The sequence below is a fragment of the Apteryx rowi genome, unplaced genomic scaffold, assembly GCF_003343035.1.
Source record: "Apteryx rowi isolate R43461 unplaced genomic scaffold, aptRow1 scaffold_58, whole genome shotgun sequence".
Lineage (NCBI taxonomy): Eukaryota > Metazoa > Chordata > Aves > Apterygiformes > Apterygidae > Apteryx > Apteryx rowi.
The window spans coordinates 296,803-315,694 of NW_020450849.1; the positions used below are offsets into that span (position 1 = coordinate 296,803).

The 18,892-nt window shown below is 38.2% G+C and overlaps 1 protein-coding gene across 9 annotated transcripts in view; it reads left to right on the plus strand.

The window, feature by feature from the left end:
- Positions 1–51: 51 nt before the first annotated feature.
- GALNT18 (polypeptide N-acetylgalactosaminyltransferase 18) overlaps positions 52–18,892 on the plus strand; it is a 346,024-nt gene continuing 327,183 nt past the window's right edge. For 4 of the 9 annotated variants that reach the window (XM_026082495.1, XM_026082493.1, XM_026082501.1 and 1 more), the window contains exons 1-4: positions 52–171; positions 1,066–1,178; positions 1,782–1,951; positions 18,335–18,383. The gene's annotated coding sequence lies outside the window, so the exon portion shown is untranslated. Of the gene's footprint in view, positions 172–1,065; positions 1,179–1,781; positions 1,952–18,285; positions 18,384–18,892 lie in introns of all 9 variants that reach the window. The other 5 variants (XM_026082494.1, XM_026082498.1, XM_026082499.1 and 2 more) reach the window with 5 other exon arrangements.

The following is an 18,892-nucleotide window of genomic DNA, read 5'->3' on the forward strand; positions in this document are numbered from 1 at the left end:
GCTGCGCGCGGGGCGGGGAGGAGAGTGGGGAGCGCGTGGCACAGCGCGCCGGGCCGGGCCGGGGGCGGACTGCAGCGGCCCTTCTGCGGGGCTGCTGCCGCCCGCTGGCTCCGCGCGTCCCCTGCCCGCCGCGAGCGGGACGCGCGGACGGTTCAAACCGAGCTGCCCCCGGTAAGTGGGAAAGCGGGCAGCCTTGGGCCCGGTGCCGGGTGGCTGTTCCCCTCAGGCGCGAGGGAAGGTTTGCAGCGGCCTTCTGCGGGCCGGGGGTTTCCCGCCCGCCGGCGGCCGCGGGGCTCGCGAGGCGTCGAGGCGCCGAGGCCCGGCCTGGGCCTGGGCCTGGGCCGCGATGCCGGCGGAGAAGCGGTGCCCGCAGGTTGGGCGGCCTTCCCTCGCCGCCGGCGCGCTTCCCACCTGCGCGGCTCCGCGGCCTCCCGCCGGGCCTCTCGAAGCCAACTGGCATGAATATGGGATTGGAAATGGGATTAACCAGCAAAAAGAGTGAAAGAATAAAGTAGGGGTAATCCTGCTAAGGCACACGYGCTTTCCGTTGCGCCCAGAGACTGTTCTTTGAAATAGTACCGTGAAATTAAGCACACGCTTGTTTCTCTGTAAATTTAGGGCTAACAGCACAATTTCAAAGGAAGTACAAGGGTACTCCTTCCGCATCCATTAATTGCTGGTTTTGTCTCCAGAAAGCTTATGTATATCTATTTTTCATGCTACCTCAGGCACCCTAAGGATCAAATATTAATCTTTAAAATGACTAAAATACACATTAGAAGAAAAATAATTATATGTTTATGTCAACTTAAGTGTGAAATAGTTTTTTAGCTGAAAAACATTGTACTTTGTAAATAAAGAAGACTTGTACATTTTTGTAGAAATATTTTTCTCATTGTTTTAGTGTCCTCTTGTGGAAGAATGCAGAATTGAGAACACTTGTTGATTTTGTGTCCAAAAAGTTTAGCATTTTGGGGTTATTTTTGAAACCTAAATTTGTTGTGAAAATTTAGTAAAATAAAGTGATGTCTTTTAATTTTTAATATAAAATATGTAACTCCTCAGGTTCCTGACTATCATCCTGCTTTCTAGAAGGTGAGAAGTAGCATGTTTTGGAGTCAGTATGTAGTTGTGAACATTTGAAAAAGTTCAAAGAGGACATTTCCGTAAATAACAAGGTCAGTAGTTTTATTTTCATCTTACAAGTGCGCTATGGTAGCTGCTACATTTCATAACTTTTATGAATTCCATTCCTTGAACTAAGCACAGAAATCCACTTGTTGAAAATTTACATGAATCACTTAATTTTTCAACATGCTGCTGATGTGTTTTGCCTACATAAATGGATGGGTTCCAGTTATTTATATAGTAAAGGTGAGTGGGTTCTTAGAGTCAGGAATTCTTGCTCTCTGGTTTTACAGCGTGTAGCATCTTAAAGTCCCTCATCTTAATGAGACATTCGAGCCCTAATGTGATGAAGTGAAGCACCTAGACAGGAACCTAGGAGTCCCTTGCTTTTAATGATATTTTATGTTAGCTCAGCATTCTGTAGAGCTACCCCTCTACAGGAGGGAAGAATATATGGAATGATTGTTTTTTATGAGAAAAGAAGTATGAAATGAATGAATTCCTGTCTTTTAGAGAAGATTTCTTTTTATTAATGAATAACAGTTGTATTGCTGATTGAGGAGTTGGTTTTTTGAGGGAGGCTTTAGTAAATATTTTGGTGGAAGCAAAGGTATAATTTTACAAATAATGAAAAATGGTATCAACATTTGTAGATATTCGGAGAAGCATAACCTATTGGTGATCCTCTGTTGCCCAGTAGTGTCCAAAGATCTATGAGATCAGCAAGAGAGTACTTGAGTTGAAGAGCCAGAACAGAGATGTGAGCGTGCAAAAAGAAAGGAGATACAATCATGAAGGAAGTGGCTGGGAAGCTCCAAGGATGGTATGTGACTATCATCATGTGATGGATGCTCCTGGTTGGTTTGTTTGTTTGTTTTTTAAGGGGCCAAAGCCTCTAGAGCTTGGGGGATTTTTCCTCTTTTGCACAAGAAACCCAAAATTTAGGAGCGAGATGTTTTCAAAGATGGTGCTTTTGGAAGTTCTTTTGACTTCCTGAAGTGTTACGATCTTGCTTTGTTTTTTGCTGCCATCTGTGCTTAATAAGCGGCAAAGCCATGGAACTCAATGACTTTAATTAAAATATATTATTCTATTGGGATAAAGAGGTAGCTACCACAAATCAGTCCCTGCTAGATAAGAATCAGGGTTTTGCCAGCCATTAGAACTGTACAAACACCTAGTGTAGCATGTGTGCATAGAACATCTTTAATGGTGTAATAATCTCTAGTTAATAATTAAATCTCTGTGAGCTTTTGAAATTTGTGGATGCTACAGTATTTAATTGCTGTATGTGAGACTTTTTTAAAAAGGAGCATTCATAATTCAAGCTTCGTAAAGGGAATCCTGGTCTTTTGTAGATGCTAATTTAACATAGCACAGGTTTAACTCATTATTAATAATAATGATTATTAATAATAATGAGAAAGTTGGTATCTCAAGCTAAAAATGATACCAGATTTGGGAGTGCAATTAAAATTTTTAGGCTATTGATTGTCAAACTGCAGTTCGGAGATGGTTCATTAGTGAATGACAGTCACAAGTGCTGAAGTATGTCAGTTTTCAGTAAGTGACACTTTTTAGTAGGTTTAATACAATAAATCACTAAAGCACAAGAAGGCATGCATCACATTAATGAAAATATAGTTATGGTCCATCAGTATTTTAGAATAAATAGCTTGCCTTCATTCTAAGAGAAGATGAACTTTTAAGTTAGCCTGTGGGAACTGGATACCTGTCTCTCCATAGGCTCTTTCAAAATTATGCTTTAGTCATTTTTCCTCCAGTAAAAGAGTTCACATGCTGCTGCCCCAACAGTCATGTCCAAGATTTGATGGGTAGTGAAAAAAGTTCTGAAAACTAAATGGAGGGAATATTAACATGTAACTTTTATCTTCAATTGTATGCTAAAACATTAGGAGTGCAAAATCTTAAGAAAATGAGTAAATGTCAGAATACAAACTGATGTTGTTCTTGCTCATAGTAATATTACCCCAATTTTTTCATACAGAAAGCCTGTTTAAAGAGGGAGCATACATGAATATCATTCATTTGGGATGTCTTCTTTGAAGTGCTTCAGCTCTGATTTTTCAAATAGACTGTAGCTGGGAGGCCTAATTCCCATTTCAGAGGTTGGCAGCCTTATCATTTATATAGCCAGCATAGCAGTGCATGTTTTCCTTGGTACTGCTCTATTAAAAAAGCTTCAAGTTTGCAACCCTTGGCAAATTGCTAATGAATATCAAAAGGAAGTAGCCATTTTGTATGTTTCTAGCTAACACTAGAAATGTGGCCAGTGCTGATGCAGCATTCTTTTAGAGCTCTGTATTGTCAGAGCTTTAAAGAAAGCAGCTGAAAGCCTCTCCCCTTTTCAGTCTTTGGAAAGTCCACTTCTACTGATGGAAGCAGAGATTTGTAAAAGTTCAGGATATCACAATTCACCAGTGCTTTGCACTGCCAGTCACTTTGTTGTTTTAGCCTCACATAACTTTTCCAGAATCGCACAGGCAGTTCTGAAGCATTTCTCAGAAAACCTTAGGCTATCCTCTTGCCTATTGACTGCACCATCCAATCCTTTCCATAAAAAACCCTGTAAAATTTGCCCTTGTGTGGCTGGAGTAAAGATAGGGTAAGGCGAGAAGAGAGGTTAGTAGACTTAATGCAAGGTGGAGAAGAGACAATTATATAGACTTCTGCATCTCTAAAGATACCTTTTGCTGAATTTCCATTTCTTGGATTTTAGCTCCCTAAATATGAAGCAGACCAATAAAAATCTAAGACTAGAGAGTAAATTACTGGTGAATAAGATCTTTAAAAGTGGACCACTGATTACTTCTAATTTTTCTGTAATTGTTGTTAGAAAGGGGCTTTTACATTTTATTTTTTTTATTGGATTGTTTCTTGAATGCATTGAGACTCAAGAGCTAGACTCAAAATTTTTATTTAAAGATAAAGAATCATTGCATTACATCATACATTACATACCTCTTTAGACAAGGTAGACTGCAGTGTATATGCAGAATATTAAGAATAAAAATTTTTTTTCTAAGGGTTAGAATGCTGTGGCAAATTAAAGCTTTAGATTAACTATGTAAAAAGTATTCACTCCTTTTAAAGAGATTGTTGTAGGAAATAGTCTTGTAGGTGTAGTAGGAGAGTAGGTAAGCAGCCTTCTCTGAAAGAAGTTAAACTTCAGAAGATTAAAGAAAAAAACATTCTCAGTTTTAAGGTAGCTTGTAAACATTGTGTTCTGCTATTCTTAAACAGTGTTTTCTGATATAATCTCTGTGAGCTTGCAAGTGCTTTTCTGTTCTCTGACACTGTAATCCCTTTTGCTTAAGACCTCTTTAATCAAAAGCAGCTGGGGATTATTTTAATTAATTATTAATCAGCAGCCAAGATTCATTGATATTTTTGTTAAAGATTATCTTCCTACACTGGTTTCAAGACACTGAGCATTCAAATATTATGAAGTTAGCTTTCTTTTCCATGATGGCATTAGTCTTGTGTATGAACTCTCTAAGGGGTTTGAAGTTTAAATTACAGATGCAAAGGGAAATAGAAATCTTGCAGAGAATTTTGCAGGACCAAGGATTCCTTTATTAACACTGTATTGTTGCATCAGCTTAACTTAAAATTTTCAACACTGTGTACTTAAACCTACAGAGCAGTTTCTGGCATTGGTAGTGTAAACAAAAGTATTGACCTCTTGATGCACTTGTCAAAACCCTCCTGGTGGTATTGGGAGTAAAACATATGCCCTGCCAGGACAACTTCCACTTTGTGTGAGTGTGAGATTGGAAACAGATGTGGGCTGGTATCATGTAGAGTTTGAGGGATCCCAGCAAATCTCGCACTGACTGTGCTGCCTTAGGCTCATGGCCAGACTGCAGTAGGGAGCCTACTGTAGCTCCTTTGCCTAAAACATGTGCACAAGCTAGGAAATCTGCTGTCTCTTTCTAAGCATACAGACTAGTAAGGTGTACTGCGTACATCCTTTCTGGAATAGGGGTTAGTATGTTATCTAGCCCCCTCCTATAGGGCTGGGGGGTGGCAAGGGGAAGGCATCTCTGTCCACACCAACATAATAAAGGCTTAAGTGTGGGAAGGCAAGAAAGGAGAGTTGCCTTGAATGCATACTGTGATGGTAATGTCAATCACTGAAATCGTTCAGTGACTTCAGAGGTTCAAAAAAAAAACCTTACAGTGACATAGCCAGTATATTTAAAAACATTGAATTAACACTTATGGCATATGAGGATTGCTCTTGGAGAGTCACCATGAGAGTGCAAAGGCAGCGCTAAATAAGACTCTGTAATGTGCAAAAATAACAGTAGCTTAGCTTCACATGGGACTGCTCTCAGCGTGGACACTCAAAGTATTTATAGCTGCACTTGAGTCCAGGAGAGTTAAACAGTTCAGGTTTGCATTAGGGGTTCCCAGTGACCCTTCAGATTAAATCTGATGATGTTTAATATTACTAACAAGTGCTAATTATACTGCTCACAGTTCTTTGGCCAAGCAGGGGGTGGTTTCCCATCCTCAGCGAGGCCTAGTGCATAGGCCTTGACCCAGACTTATGATCCTGGGTGGCCTTCCCCTGAATAAAAAATGTTTTCTTCACATTTTCTTCAAAAGGTGCCAGGACTATGACTGTAAGCTGGTAGTGCCCGACTACCTGGACCTCGCCACATGYCATCTCGTGGCCCTGGCAAGTGCAAGGGCAGTACTGCAGCAGGATTTGAACCCTGGGCTCCCTTGTTGTGCAGCCTCTGCGGTTGGGCTCCCTGCCCTGTCCAGGGGTAGGGATCTGCCAGCCTTTTCTGCAGGGGTGGTGGGAGGACAGCAAGAGGGGGCTGTGACCTCTCTTTCCATTTCCATATAAATGCTGCTTAGTGACAAGGCTTGACACTCCCTGTCTGCATTGCTCTCTGTGGTCACAAGTCATTTTCTTCCACTGGTGATGGGGAGTGCTGGGAGGGACTGGGTTATTTTGTAGCAGTTTTAGGATGAGGGGGAGTTGCTCTTCAGCTGTAGGTCATTCCTCCTGCCAGGGTTTACTCCTGTCCTCTCGCAGGATGATCATGCATCCACAGCCCTGTGGCTTTCTGCTTGTGGAGATATGGCATGCAGAGAGCAAACATTGGGTCTCCACAGGGACAGGACACAGGGTGTCAGACATCCCTAAAGTAGCTTTTAAATGAGGAGGATTTCTCGGGTTTTCTGCCTTTGCCTGTTGATTTTGTTCTCAGGTGTCACAGACGGGAAACACATCTGCAGGCTTTCTGTCCCCTTCAAGTTGTCCCAAGATTAAGAGGGGCTTAAAAAACAGATGCTCATTTTAGACCTTATGCTCAGCTCTGAAAGGGATGTCATATGTACAGAGCTGTTAGGAGGCTTGGTCTAAAACCCCCTCTGCTGCTGACTCTATGGTTCTCCGAGCTCAACCTTGTCCTTGTTTTGCAATAGGCTGTCTGCTGAATGTCTGTAGCGTTCTAGTACTTTAAGGCCTCATCTCCTGTGGGGGTTGCTGGACGCTTTCTTGCATGAATTAATGTAGCTTTACCTTTGGCAGCAGCAAAGGGAGCTGCCAGAGGTCTGACATAGCATTTAAAATGTCAGCTGCCAGTCTACGGCAGCTGCCAGCACTGGAGCTCTCGCATGGGTAATGCTGTCAAAGGATGAATGCAGGGAATGTTAGTGTGGACATAGTGTGAGTCAGGCTGGGCTGGGACTTGTCTACAAAGTATCCTCAGACTGGTAAAACACTGTCTGAAATCTCCCAGCAAGTTGTCTCCTGTTCTGCTTGGGTCATATGATGGGAAACAGTACAGACTCTTGACTGTTATGTTTTAAATTTAGACCTGAATATAAGTAGCCTGTCAGACTATGGGGTCTGCATTGATACAGTAATCCTGTGGAGCTAGTAGTTTTTCTTCTGAGTGAAAGGTTAAAACAAAGCACTAAGTAGTGAGAATTTTAAGAATCTAGTTGCTAAAAGCAATCTCATTTGTTCATGTATATGTCAATTCTAATGTTCTTTTGGTTTTGAAGTGACTTTTCATCTAAATGTTTGGAGTCCACCTCGTTGATTGGACTCAATTAACATGGGGGGGAAAAGTAATAATACAAAAGAATTATAACTGCTGTCCTTGTTTGTCATCACTGCCTTTTCAAAAAGATGCCTCTGGAGAGGAGATGTGTTTCCCCAATATTTTAATTTGAAGGTTTGGCTGCAGAACTGACTTTGACATGTGTGCACTTTTATGCTAATTTGGGTCTCCTAATCTGTGCTAGCACAGGATGTAAATTTCTTGCTCTACTCTTACTTCTTTGCCCATTGCAAAGTAATTGTGACAGTTGTGAAAAGTTCAATGCCTAGCCATCTGCCTATTACCTCTGCTTTAGGCTGGACTTGTTAACTGGGTCTGTTGGATGGAAACACATCTAACTGAGATGCCTACATAGAGACGAATTCCAAATCTTTTGGATCAGATCTAAATCCATTCATGGGACTTAGCTTTTCAGCAGAGGGTTCTTTTAAATGCTGATGTTAAAGGAGGAGTGCGAATGCTCTTTGGGTTTTTTCATTTGGCTGATTAGTAATGTCCGTGGAATGGCAGAGGGGCCTGAATTAGAAGGGTCTGTATGCTAGACTTGTTGATATAGTAATGAGCTGGGCTCTGTATAGTATTTACCGCAGGTTTTTTTTCATATGGAATGAATGTCTGTCATTCTTTATCCAAGAAACTTGCCTTTTTCTTTCCCTACGCCTTCACTCATGTGTTGTTTTTATATTCCTTGTGGTAACAAAAGGTTTACACTAAGCAGCCCAAACCAATTTTAAAATGCAAACTTTAGTGTATAGAGTTGTGCTTTTGATACTGCCATTAAAGGAAGCACTTAATGGAAATCAAATTCCAAATATGTGGTTGGGAATCATGTCTACCAGGATAAAAGAGAGCCAAAAGCATGCATGAACTTGTTCATGTTCTAGGTTTACTACCACATCCAGGAAAATTTGCATAACAATCCCACATCTTACTTTGCATCCAAGAGCTGTGGTGTATTGTGGATTATTTATTTATTTATTTATTTAAGTCTAGGAAGGTTTCTGAAATGGGGAAAGTGCTAACCTCAGATCATCAAAGGACTACCTCATCAAAACTGCCCAAGAGGTTATAACAAAGATAATAGAAGTAAGTCATATTTGTCTTTTAGGATTTTTTTTGTCTTTTCTGACTGCTGAATTCTAGAAAAAGAAAAAAAAGCCTGACTATAGCAAAAGTTTTGAAGGTTGTAAAATGTGTTAATAAAAAAGAAATTTTTCTAATCCTTCAGTCTCGTCTTCCCTATTTTATTGCTGCTGCTTCAGCCTCTTTCTGGTTTTGCATGTCCTAGATTTCTCCAAAGAAAGGCTGAAACTCTAGCATACCTGTCTTCTCTTAGTCTTCTTTCTGTATTTCTGTGTTACTTAATTTCATGTCTTCAGATTTATTCAGGATGTAGTACACATATTTCAGGAATGAAGAGGTTAGTGAAGCTTTAGCTACCTCATAAAAACATTGATGTTCTTGGCAGCCTTGGCACAGTAGTTTTGCTGCAGTCACAAATAAGCAGTATTATCCTTTTTGGTTGCTACATTCCCATACAGCCAAATTAGATTAAATAGAATCTTGAGAGTCCTTTTGTGCATTCCTCAGCAGTACTAGCAATTTTATGGTGCCTTTTTTGAAAATTGAAAGGGCAACTGTTAATGCATAATCGGTGTTAATCAAGCCAGGAATCACTATGTTAAAAAGAATAAAACAGTGATCACAAAAAGGTGTTTTGAAGATGTTTTCATGATTTAATTTTTGCAAATAAGAAATTCATAGCATAAGAAACAATTCTCAAAGCTTCACTGCTTTTGGTTTCTGATTCTTTGGCTGCTTAGACAATGGCTTTACCTGAGGATGAAGTAACAAGCTTTTTTTTTTTTTCCCTTTGAGGAAAAGGAAGGAATGAAAACATTTAGTCAAATGTTCTTTGTGAGGGCTTTTATTTATTTATTTACTTGTTTGTTTATTTAAAGTCTCCTGCAGAAGGTGAATATTTTAAGAAGTTTCAGACAAATTACTAGTTGCTTTTCGTGTCGGATTGGCTCTTTCAAATCCATCATGTGGCTGCGGATGATGCCACTCAATATGCTTGAACTGCTTAATGACTTTTTTCTAGACAGTGTTATTTTGTAAAACAGTATTTACATAAGATGTTGTTTCAACTGCAGAATTAGTTTGGTACCAATATGCAGTATGACAAAATCTTGTTAAAACTGTAGTACCTGTGGGACATTCACAGGCAGAACTAAAGAGCTAGGTATGAAAGGAAAAACAAGCCAGTATTTCTTATGCAATACTCACTTCATCTGTATAAAGTCATGAGATGTTGAGAAATATGATTTCAAGTACATGGTTATTTTGGTCATGTTGCTTCCCTGACTATTTGCTTATGTACATTTCAGGAGGCTGTAAATATTATTGTTAAATGCATAAGACGTTTAATGCGTATGAATTTTCTTGCAGCCTTAAATCTTGGAAGTGGCTGCGATTTATGGTTTTGAACTATCCATTTACATTCCATTAACTATCTTGCATTTTCTTGCATTTTTAAGAAAGGGGTGGGGGTATTTTTACTTGTTATCCGTTACTTACTTTTTAATTTTTAAGGTTACCTTATGCTTCTGAGCAAACATATTCTGCCATAGCTGAAATATCTAAACTTTTAGCTTTGTCAGGTATGCCAGGCCTGAGGTAGTTAGGAGTATGGTGGTCAGCATATGGATGAGCGCAGCTATTTTCAACCCAGAAGAGGAAGTCTTTGTTTTTAAAATTGAGAATAAGCTCAGGAAACATTTTCTACTGCAAACTAGACATATCTACAAATTAAAAGAAGTTAGATGTTAGAAGTCTTATAGTTAAATGATAACTGTGGCATGATGCCCTTATCTAATATTTTCTCTTTTGTTTCTTTGAATTTATTATATATTTATATTATTTAAACCTCAGTCTCAAAAAATTTTCTTAGTGATGTTCTTGGGAGCAGAATTAGGCCCTCTTCTGTCACTATCCTCTGAAGAGGCTTGAGATGAGTAGTTTAGCATCTCTCTGAGTACTCAGGCTTTTTAATTTTAATAGTTTGGTCTTAACACCATACTAACAACACTTCCTTGTTCTCCGTGAACATTATATCATTGTCAGAAAACTTTTATGCAAATTTCAAGTATGGGAACAGCTCTCTGTGAGCATTAGAATTTGCTATGCATGATGTAATTCACAAGACTTACAGTTTTGCAAGCTGCTCTATATACTGAATTTTTTTTCATGGGACTGTCATGACTCTTTCTTTCCTGAGCTCTCCCAGTTCAACCCAGAAGAAGCAATTAAATTTTTGTATAAGTTTGGAACTTACCTTGATTATAAAGACCTCTCCAGAAAAGGACATGGCAAAGTGAAAGACAAATCCCCAGACTTTGGAAAAGAATGAGAGACACAGGGAGAAGAAAAAAAAAGTCTAACCTCTGTAAAACAGAAGAATCTGGATTTGTTTGTGGGGAAACCCCTCCTTCTCATCTTAAACATCTTAAAAAGAACAAACATGATACAGAAACAAAAAATCGGCTGAACTGTATACAAAGAGATTCTTGGAAGAAGCAGAACACTTTTTCTCTGTGGGCCTTTATAGGCAAAAAACAATGCAAAAACAATGAAGTTCCTGATACTGCAGTGGTTAATGATAATCAAGAAAGCTTTAGACAAGAAAATATTATATTGTAAAAATGCAAAAAAGTAATATTAATGTCATACAAAATGATCTCAGTTGTCTTGCTTCATCACAACAGTCTTTTGTTGCGGCAAAGCCTGAACATGATGTACTGAATCACAGAGGCTGTTCTAGGTTTCAGACACCTTGCAAACAGGAGGTTCTTGATTCTACTGTAAACTGTTTTAGTCGTGGAGTCATAGCCAAATTTAAAAAGAACAGGAAATTGCATAAGGAAGTCCCTGTTGGTTGTTTACTAGTAGCCAGTGCCACTGAAATAAACAACTGTGCTGGCAGTACAGAGCCTCTTTTGTCATGTAGTCCAGCAGCACTGGAGATGAAAACTCTCAACTTGGGAGTTGAATTTAGTGGGAGAAGCCTAAGGGATAAGAGAGTCTTCTCATATGAATTTGAAAACTGGAGCAATATGCAGCAGTTTCGATCATAATCAGGAGCTTTTTTAAGCTCAGAAGTTGCTTTTGCCAATATCACTCTGTAATCAGAACTGTGCTAAAGATACAAGCATAGAAAGAAGTTGCAAAACAAGCAAACAAACGAAACACCCAAGCCTCCCCCCAACACAGCAGAGAGATTTTACAGTTTTCTCAGGAGTCTTTGGAGCAAGAAACCTGTGATGAAAAGAGTCAGGTTTCTCAATACAGGATGACATCAAGATGAGGAAGAGAGAGATTTCTCAACAAGAGAGCATACAATAGAGACAGAGGACTTCTTCAGTTCTCTAGCCATAGCTACCTCTTTATTAAGTAGAGAAAGATTTGCAGACTGCCTCGAAAAACCACTAGACCTCAGTGTGCCTTGCAGAATTAGAGCAAGTGATGATAGTACAGAAGTGCTTTCCTCATTGGAAGATACTGGCGATAGTTTCACATGTTTTCCGAGCATATGTAAACCACAGGATCCACTAAACAACATCCTTCTGCAGGTCTGATGTTTTACCAGGAAAGGGAAAAATCATGTTTTCACTAAGTCACAAAAATTCAATGAGGTAAACTGTGTTCAGACACTGCTTAATTCATCTTATTTCTTTAAAGTGAAAGGTGATTCAGATGCTGAATGTTCTAGAATGCCATGAATTAATCCACTGCCAAAAAACAGGAAAAAAAACCTCAGGAATTTAAAAAGACTAAAACATCCTTCTTGTTCCACCGCTGAGCAAACTAAAAGAAGTGTATTTACATACATTCACTGGAGGTCCTTAAGACTGTCTTATTATCTCAGTATAGTAGAATGTAATGAGTGGACTGGGGAGAAAACATGCTCTTCTCTTGAAATGATAAAACTTCTAATAGGTCTTAGTGAAATACTCAAGTTGCGTTACTTTTCATAGTCTGAAGACCCCCATATTCAGATAGTAAGGGCATATATATTTTCTAGTTTCTGACATTACATGTTTAAAAATTCCAAATAAATATACAAGAAAGGATAATGTATTAAAAGCACTTTATTCAATTTGTAAAATAGACTAACTTCAGATTCCTATTTATATAGATCTGTCAGATTTTACTTTGCTGGTGAAAGGGAATTTGTGTACTTTCTGATACGTTAAGAATAGATAGGAAGGCAACATGTGGATCCAGATAAAGGAGCAATGGGGGAGTGTAGTTTCATAGCTCTGGTATTGCAATCTCAATCCAGTTTTGTCTGCCTATTACATTTGTAGCATATTAGTTTGCATATTGTGGCAAGTAACATGTTCCTTAAGCTACTGCTGATTTATGTGCGATGTTTGTATGTAGAAGAAATATAGAATACCTGAGCTAGCGTAGTCACTGTGGCCAGAAAACAAACTTTTGTAATCATCTCTCATTACAAACTTACTTTTTGTAATAAACTAGATTGTTTTTTGTCTAAACAGATAACACGATAAGCTTTTTATTATTTAAAATGGATTACGAGTACCTGAAGTAGCAAGGCCATCCTACAAAGGGCTAGCATCCTGCATTGACAGCTGTTCAACTAAGACATGTTAAAAAGCTGCATTTAAAAAGATTTAGTTATGTAATGATGGCAGAAGCATTCTTAATTAAACAGGTAAGGTGAAGGTAAAATGGGTGGAATAGAGATGGCAAGAGAAGATATTTTTGAATGGGAAAAGTTGCTGTCAGAAAAGGTGTTGGCATTCTTGCCTCTCTATACTTCTACTTACTTCTACTGTGCCAGCTTATCTGCTTACTACTTTTGAACCACTTCTGATACGGTTATGTAGAGACAATATTTTACATTTGTTGTATGGCAACATTTTCAGGGTAGAGACTCTTCCTTTGTTCAGTTAGAACTTAACATAATGGGATTTGGATGTTTAGGTATTCCTGTAATAAGGTTAATAATTTTAAGGATATATTCTACTAAAAGATTCTTTTGACTAAAGGATAAAAGATGCTTAAAACCAGTCATATTTACTATAAGGTATTTTTTCCAAAATAGTCAGTGTTCTTGTAAATCATCTTTCTTTATTTAGGCTGGACAACACTGACTCATTATGTTGAATGTGATTTACAATTATCAGCTTATTTTCTAGGTGAGATATCGGTGTTTTGATGTTTCCTCTTTCAGGGAAAGCATGCTTATTTTTTGCTGTCTGGTAGTATTTTTTTCTGGTATTTTTTGCTGCTGGTTTTGCTTATTCACTTCTTTCCTTTTAGTTCTGATGAACTGAGAATCTTAAAAAAACTATGGGTACGTTTTAATTATGGACTATTGGTAATACTGAGAATTAGGGTTTTTTTGTGAAAATATTGCAAATGTTGAGTCAAATTAATTCAGTGAACGAACTATGAATAAAAATTCTTCCTACAAGAATAACATTTTAGAGTGAATTTATAAAGATATGTGTGATAATCTTTTAAGAGTTCTTTCAAATACTTCAAAACCTTTCTTTACGTGAAGGCCAGAGGCCTGGATGAAAATTCAGCATTTAAAAAGCCTTTTTTCCTTCAAGCTCAATGTGATACTGTTCTTTTGTATGATGCTGGTGTTTCTTCATATTCTTCTTAGCAGTAATATGGGATTATATGTAGCTTTAACAATTCCAGATTTACCCAAGGGATTTGTAAGAAAGGATCTCTTTAAAAACCTCAGTTTAGATAAATAGTAAGTCTTCATGTTTGCAATGTGTTAAACTACACCTGCAAGGTGAAATACTTAGTGTTTTGACTTGTGAAGGGAAGACCAAGTATAAGAATCCTTGGCTTTTGGTTCAGGAAATGATTTGTTTTCAGGAAATCTCATGGAAATTTCTTTTATAATTCTGCATTCCTTACCATACTCTTATAAATGGCTAAAAATGGTGTTTCAGCATGCACACTATAGCTGAGGATAGATCTATCCAAAATTCTTACTCCGTCATTCTCCAAATGCTCTCTATGAATCTGCTGGGAAAGTGTGCTACTTAGTCATGATTTTGGATAAGGAAGAAACTCTATCTTGAATTATACAGATAATTTCAATAGCTGAAATGCATTACAGGGAAGTCCTTATTGTGTTGTGAAACAATTTTGTGGAAGAATTCCTCCAGTTTCAGAGGGTGATTTTCACTGTGATGCTGATAATAAAGAAGTTTGGGTAGAATAAAAAATAGCCAGTTGAAAAGAATGAATAGTCAGTTGAAATCTGACTTTTCATGATGGATTCAGAGATTGGTGATAGTTACTTCCAGTTGCAGGTATGCTGATGTTTGGCTGAACTCAGCCTTTAGACTGTTCTGCAGATCTCCCCAAAAAGTAGACAGTCATAACTGCTGCTGCTTCTAAAGAAAGAAAAGAAGGCTTTGAAGAAAAAAAATTATAAAACTAGGATTTTGTAACACTTAAAGTAGCTTAGGCTTTTCAGCTCCGTTTTACTACAAGCAGAGTTGTGAGTTTTCACTGCTTGCCAAAAAACAAAAAAAAGCTCCAATGTGGGAATTCATGTAGGAAGCTCGCATCACCTGTGAGGAGTTCAGCGACTCAGACCTTTGACAGCTGTTGTTCTGCTCTCCAACCTTCTGGCAGTGCTTGGGGCAGGGTAGATTGTAACAGCTGATAGCGGCTCTTCCAGGATTTTTCAGAAAAGACAAATCCTCTGTATTGGTCATTATCTTTGAACTTAAATATTTCCTAAATTCCTGCTTATTTAATAGCCTCTATTACTAAGTTCCTCCTGCAACTATCCCTTCCTTTGAAGGGGTTCTGCAGATACCGACCACTTCTAAGGATAGGATTCTCAATAGAAGGTTAGTTGGTCTGCTCAGATATATGAGTTTATGCAGTGTTACAAAAATCTTACGCTTTATGAAGCATCTTCTTCACCATGTAGACATGACCTCTGTATGCCACAGTTCTAATGTTTCTGATTTTTTTTAACAGGCTTTTTAAGAAAGCAAAGCAAGCTCGGGTGTGTAGGAGGGACCAAATATACGAGCGTGCTTTAGGGCAGACTAATAGTCAGAGGTGTGAGATATACAGATAAAAAAATACTCTTTTTAAAAAACCTTATCTTTAAAGGGACATTGTCACTGTTGACAGTGTCAGGCTACTCTTCAAATTAAATACATGTGTCTCCCAAGTCCATTTTATTTGGAGCTCTCAAACAGAGACTCCAACCAAGATAAAAATCTCAAGTTCTCAGCTGGAAAACCAGTGTCAGGAAACATAATGAGCAGATTTTGTTTGCAGATGTGGGTAAGCTCGTGTGTACATGTCACATTATCCCTCCTCTGTGCCTGTACCTGCTTTATTCTTATGCCAGAAGCATTCAGATTTACAAGAATTAAAACAGTGATGCAGAGAATCAAAGGATTCAGAGTCAATTACACCTGGATCCAAGAGGACTTAGCAGAGGGAGGAAAAATATAACATATTCTAATCTCTCCTTAAACACAATTTGTTTTAGGCAGTAGTTTCAGATTGAATATATTAACTAAGTACAGAGTTTAGAGACTCCAGACATTTTAAGTGCATTGAATTCAAAAAACAAGGGGGCATTGTTGTAGTGAATACAATAAGATGTGTTTTAAAGTAAAGTGGACAGAATATCTCTCTTGACTCAGTGGGCTTCCATTTAATTGTTAAGAGCCGATCCTGCTGCTAGTTCAAAAAACAAAAATACTGTTTAATTATACAGGGCCAGGTTTTCTGGTTTACAATGTAGTTTCCCTGCAAAGAGCTCTTGTTCGGGAAGCCTAGGATAGAATTTTCCCTCCTCTGCTGCCCTTCTGCAGGAGCGGGAAGAGGAGAAAGGTGTTCTTGGGTCGCACAGCGCATGTCAGGGTAGTGATGCAAGTTAATAAATATGCTCCAGTTAGCCTTCGCCTAGTCCCTGTCCCATTGTCAGTGGCATAAACTGGGCATGGACAGGAGGTTTGATGTGTCTGTGGTTCAGATGCCTGATGTCCTGAGTAACTACTGCTACTCCTACTGCTGCTCTATGAGCACAGCTGATAATTGAAGCTGTACTGCCTTTCATTCAAAGATATCAAAGCATTTTATGTTTGTGTAGCTGTGTTACTCAAATATGCACAAGATAGTGTTTTATACTGTATTCAGAGGGATAAATGGAGACCCAGAGCTGCAAGAGACTGTGACAGAGTAAGGACAGAATCTAACATCGCGCAGCAATGGTGGAATACAGTGGTCGTCTGTCTCCTAGCCAGTTACTTTAACTGGAAAGTAACCATTTCATTTTAATGACACCTGCAAGGAGTTATTAAAATAGCTCCTTGTAATATCTTGTAATAAAATTCCATATTGGCAGAGTGGAGAGGTTACTGTCTAGAGCTGCAACTGTAAAGCCAGAGAGCGTGGAGCTGCTTCAGATGTGAGTGGGTTTGCAGGAAGACAATAGATTTTGTGACCTGGAAGAACAAAGGATTTTTGTCTAGAAACACCTGAAATCTTTAGGCATTCTAATAAAATTAATTTTAAGATATTTTCACTATTCCCAGGAGAAAGTTGAATATGTGTGCAGGCTCTGTTRTATATGTTCATTATAACACTATTAATTTCCTTCATTCATGCTGATAAAATGAAACATTTAAAAATTTGGTTTTGTGTATTACATATTTTAAATATGGAAATAGAAAACTGAAATATTTCATGAATGTAAAGTCAGAGTATGTTTATCTTATTAAACCTACTTTCTTTAGGTTAGTTTTCAAAACAAATTTCTGCTGAGGGTGTGTAAATTTTGTTGGCGTGGCATTTTCAGCTGGAAAAACATAGTTGGAAAATTTCAGTCTAGGTCTAATAACAGTTAGTATTTCTCTAGTCCATGCTATTCAATTCATTCCAACTCTAGGTGATCATAGTTCTTGTATTAAAATCTCTGTGTGTATAAATTAGTGACAGAATATACAGAAAGGATGTTAGTACACACTCCTGACTTTATAGCAAGTGAGAATGTATGAGTGAAAACATCTGTGTCAAATGGCCCCCGTTTGGTCTGGTTCATGAAAGTTTTCAAGGTCAATAAAAGGGACTAATAATAAATTTTCTGAAGTCAGTCATGCTTTGTTCCCTTAACCTTCACTCTGTCCCTTCATCCTTAATGTCAGTAAAGTAGCTTTGAGAGCTATCTTATTCTGAGTTAAATATCTGACCCTGCAAAATCTGTGTTTTCAGTTGCTTGAGCTTTCAAATTCAGTCTGCTGCACAAAATCCAGCAATGCTTCAGCTGCATAGTGAAAGGTAAAAGAAAGGAAGTGGAACTTACCAACTTTTAACATAGGTCGTCTGTAACTTTTTTGTTCTCATTTGCACCAGAAATGCAAGTTCACTTAGTTTTGAATTTGCCACTGCAAGGTTGAACATTCTCCCAGCTACTAAAGTAAGCAAAGGTAGAGCTTATTTTTAAGAATTCTTAGTTTGAGAGAGTGTTGGTCATGATCTCTGTTACGTTTCAGATCCAGAAACCTATTTATATGGTGGAAGAGCAATGTCTTGTGGGCCCAGGCTATTTTCCAGTTCACATCCCTGTTGATTCCTTAGCTCCATGTCTCTCAAACCCCAAATCACTTGGAACAGGTCTAGGAAACTTTCTTTAAAACATTTCCCCCACAAGATGGCAGCATTGTTTCAGGGTATAAAAATGCCAGCACCATCCAGAATATCTTACACTCTTTAATATTTCCTTTTTATACAGCATGTGGGAGAAACTCTGTGAAACGTGTGTTCATTTGTGTTATCTGAATTCACATAGCAACATCGATCACAAGACTGGATGGGCTTCCTTCGTTTGCTGCTATGTTTGCAGACTTTGTGATGAAAATAAGTTTGCAGAGGACTGTAATGGTTTTTGTGAATTATATTCAAATCATATTATTATTTTGATTCTTTGTCATTATTCCAATTACTCTAATTTCAGATGCATGTGTCTTTCCTTTCCCATCCACTGAGCACTTCTGTTCTTTCAGGGCTTGATCCTACTCTCTCTGAAGTCACTGGCTGAATGAGAATTTTAGGGTAAGTCCTGGAAGGTAATATGAACAGCAAATAAGAAAGATGAATACAGTAATTATTGAATACATTAATTATCTTGTTGCATCTTGTTCCTTATATTATGAATCAGGTATGATGAAAGAGCTGCTGTTCAATGAATCATTGTCAGGGCAGCACTGATTGACTTCTAAAGAAATTAGGTCTAGTTTTCTCTGACCCTACAAATGGGTCTACCAATTTGGCCTTATCCATGCGGAACAAAAAGCTGGGAAATGCAGGAATTCTCGCTGTGCTATTTTGGATGCACTTCAGTTGCCCAAAGATAGATTTTTAAAAATGTCATTTTGCCCATGATTCTCATTTCACAGCACATGAGTTGCAAGCATATTTTCTAATTCATACAGCTATTCACATGGCTATTTAATACCTCTATTCAGATATTCCACTTGGCAATAATCCAAATACAATGGTGATACAAAACCATTTTGTATTCCTAAATTAGGAAAGCATTTTCCATGATTGCCTGGAAAAAT